This window comes from Salmo salar, chromosome ssa09 (genome assembly GCF_905237065.1).
Source record: "Salmo salar chromosome ssa09, Ssal_v3.1, whole genome shotgun sequence".
NCBI classification, from domain to species: domain Eukaryota; kingdom Metazoa; phylum Chordata; class Actinopteri; order Salmoniformes; family Salmonidae; genus Salmo; species Salmo salar.
The window spans coordinates 133,259,335-133,263,118 of NC_059450.1; the positions used below are offsets into that span (position 1 = coordinate 133,259,335).

A 3,784-nucleotide genomic window follows, 5' to 3' on the forward strand; every position below is an offset into this window, starting at 1 on the left:
ACTTCACAAGGGACAATGGTAACCACCCATGTGCTCTGATATGACTCTAGTCAAATTTGAACTTTGGGATAACTCTGTATGAAAAGCGCTATACAAATTAAATGTATTATTATTATTATTATTATTTATTAATCAGAGTAAATGTTTTCCCTTCCCAGGTGGCTGACCTGACAAGATCAGGTTACCACTGACCTTCATGCAGTTCCTTTCAGTCCCACTACTGATTCCAGACCGAAGAAGAAGACTAGATATAGACACTAGATATAGACATGATGCATAATAAGTATGTGGACTCACTCTTCAAAGTCACACAGGGCACGTTTCTTGGTAACGTTTTTGGTGACATTTACATATCATATTTGGTTTTATTTGAATTGGAGTCGCATGATTTTTTTTTCAAAGGTTCATTATGAATATGTGTCTGGACGGGAGCTTTATATTATTCAGACATGCTCTGTATAATATTAGTACTTTCCCCAACACAGGAAGAATTGAATTTGTTCAAAGTGTTTTTGATAACTGTAATCAGTACGTGCTCACTGTAATGTATTTGAAATGATCGTATCAACAAAGGGATTCACTTGATTAGCATAGGGATTTAAAGATGACATTTTTAATGTTATGTTAATTACTCACCCAACATAAAAAAAATATCACATTTTAATGCTCATATACTATAGTGCTGAAGCCCCCTCCCTTAAAAGTGGTTGAAAACTAGGTGTGGGTCACCTAAATCGTATTAGAACTTAAAGAAAACAACACGACACCCCTCACATTGTGTGTGTGGTCCCTAAAGACCATGAACCATATACTTACTTGATTATTACGTTTCATATAAGCATACAAAGGGGAGCAGGATCACACACAAAGTCACAAAGCCACCTGCCCTATGTTTACCATATAACTTTGAAGGGGACTGTGTAGGGTTTCCTTTAGTTGCCTCCAGGATAAGACCCACAGTGGTTTATCCACAAAAGTTAATGGTTCCCACTACCTGAAACAACCCCACCAAGATGGCAATGACCCTGTTTCCAACCAATCCCAAGGAAGTATGAGAACTATATAACTAGTCCTGGTCCCTATATATACAACGAGTCGACAGTAAATGTACTACAGATTGCACACATCTAGGAATATGGAGTCATCCCATAGCATTTTATGCTAGTCTATAAATTGGATTTTGGATTTGCACATTTTGTGCTTGACATTGACATCTGTGTGTTTTGCTGCAGATCTTCAGCGAGAACAGATTGGTGAGATGGTTTTATGCAGCTTCCTCATCCTGACATCCCTGTGCATTGTGGGCCATGATCAGGCCCTCACCCCTGCTGAATGTGGGGCTTACGCCAGACAACCAGGTATAGTAACTACATCACTTCTACATTTCAACTCTTGTTTACTGTAGCTAATCCTAACCATCTCAGCTTCATCTAAGGCAGTGTTTATGATAAAATAATTTAAGGTGGGCACAGCGGTCTAAGGCACTGCATCGCTGTGCTTGAGGCTTCATTACAGACCCGAATTCGATCCCGGGCTGTGTCACAACCGGCCGTGTTAGGGGAGGGTTTGGCCGGGGGAGCTTTACTTGGCTCATCACGCTCTAGCGACTCCTTGTGGCGGGCCAGGCGCCTTCAGGCTGACTTCGGTCGTCAGTTGAACGGTGTTTCCTCCGACACATTGGTGCAGCTGGCTTCCGGGTTAAGAGGGCGGGTGTTAAGAAGCGCGATTTGGCGAGTTATGTTTCGGAGGATGCATGACTCGACCTTCGCCTCTCCCGAGGCCGTTGGGGAGTTGTAGGGATGAGACAAGATCATAATTGGATCGTAAATGGATAGCAAAAAGAGGGTAAAATACACACAAAAAAAGGGTTTGAGGTGGTTAGGGTTATAGTCTTGTTAAATTGTTATTTGAATCATGTCTGAAACAGCTAGATTGCTTTAGAGCAAACTATAGTGGTTTATCTGTATACATTAGCTCAGAATACATTTGAATGTTTTTAATCTTACTCAGTGTCTTCCTGCATCTATCAGAATACACAGACTCCTCAGTGGTCTGGGGGTCCTCCTACATTGACCTGGCTATTCAAATCTGCCATGCCATCTAGTCTGTTGATCCTGAGCCACATCATGTATAACACAGTCTGTAAGGGAACTCTGAACACCAGAGTGATTCCTCCTGTCCTGTGATTCAGCTTTCCCCTTTGCCAAGGGGAGTGTCTTCTTGGTGATTATTAATAGGATAATGTTTATGTATGCTCTCCTCTGCCCTGGAGGAGTGTTGTGATAGAGGGAAGACTCGCAGCACCACTGACCTTGACTGAGGGGAATGAGGGAGCGGAGAATGTATGTTTCTCTGAGAGGTTTTGACTCCTGTGAAACTTTTAAAACTTTTGAAACTTACCTTATCACAAGCTAGAAAGTAACACTAAATTGAAAGCCCATTTACACTAAAGAATAGGTGATGGCTTTCAGTATAAAATAAATTTCAAGGGAACGAGAGATCTCATTTTCTGGTTTGCTTGTGTGCTGAAGAGGTGTCCTTCTGACAGAGAGAAATGCTATTTTCTACACACTATTGCACACATCAACCTTCAAAGCCACATGATCAACATGTCCTCCAGGAACAGGGACATTCTCAGACTTCTCCAGCCTCCAGACGGTCAATGTGAGCGTGGTGGTCCGATCATACGACACCAACATTGGAACGGTCACCTATAATGCTGAGCTCAAGTACTTTTACTCATGTGCTTACCCTCTGGAGTACCTCGTCAAGAACACCCTAGTGGACGTGTAAGTGAAAAGATTTACTAGATATATCGCTTACATTTGAAAATCAGACACTGCTCTGCAATTGAAACGGCACCCATACAGTTGTTTTGTTTGCAGCATGATATTACACAGTTCAAACACAGTTCAAAGCAGTTGATCTTTCTGTGGGGAGAGTGTTAGCCTGGGTCCTGCTGTAGTAATCAGTCAGCTACACTGGATCTAGGTACTCTGTCTGACCTTTCTCTTTTCTCCTCTTCAGGTCAGCCTCCTCCATTACTGTGAAGAACAACAATGGTAGCTTCATCAGTGCTCTGAGCAATGCCCTGTTCAGGTTAGGATAACACAACCAGCACCTACGAATCACCCCCATTCATATACACACGGCTGCGACATGGCAAAGTGCCAATTTGCCAATGTGCAGCCACCTTATAAAATAACTGTAAACCTATACCAACATGTGTAAACATGTCTGATCATATGTCAGATCTTATGTAAATGTGCTTTTATAATGGTGCCATCTTCCTTTCTTCCTTCACCAGGATGCAAACTATACCACACACCTGGCTATCCCTTCTCTGGTTATTGAGGACTAATGTCTACGTTCAGGTTTTAGCTGCCAACCTGACTTGCCAGTAAGAACCTTCTTGTTGTGTTCCCTCTTAGCCTTAGTAATAATTAATAATCGAACAGTTTTAGAATGTGTATAAAGGGTTCTAGTTGTGATCTGAATTGTCTGACTCAGTTCTGATGACCTCACTCTTTCTCTACAGATACTATGTGCTTCTGGACTGATGTTATGTGTCCTTCTCCCTGCTGCTCTCAATCTCAACATTCTTTAATCTTTTTGTAAGTCAAAAAAATAAAAAACAATCTTCAATCAAATATTGAAAAAGTGTTAGTTGCCCGGTTCATATCAAATGTGTCACGTCCTGACCAGTGAAAAATGTCATTTGCCATAGGAGTATGGTCAGGGCGTGGCATGGGGGTTTGTTTTGTATGTATTTTGGGTTTTCTGT

At 41.7% G+C, this 3,784-nt stretch overlaps 1 long non-coding RNA gene across 1 annotated transcript; it reads left to right on the forward strand.

The window, feature by feature from the left end:
- Window positions 1-1,258: 1,258 nt before the first annotated feature.
- On the forward strand, window positions 1,259-3,560 carry LOC106613047 (zona pellucida-like domain-containing protein 1). The gene is made up of 6 exons (XR_006756806.1): window positions 1,259-1,358; window positions 2,031-2,214; window positions 2,597-2,789; window positions 3,028-3,095; window positions 3,303-3,400; window positions 3,539-3,560. It is a non-coding gene; the product is annotated as a zona pellucida-like domain-containing protein 1 (long non-coding RNA).
- The last annotated feature ends 224 nt before the right edge of the window (window positions 3,561-3,784 follow it).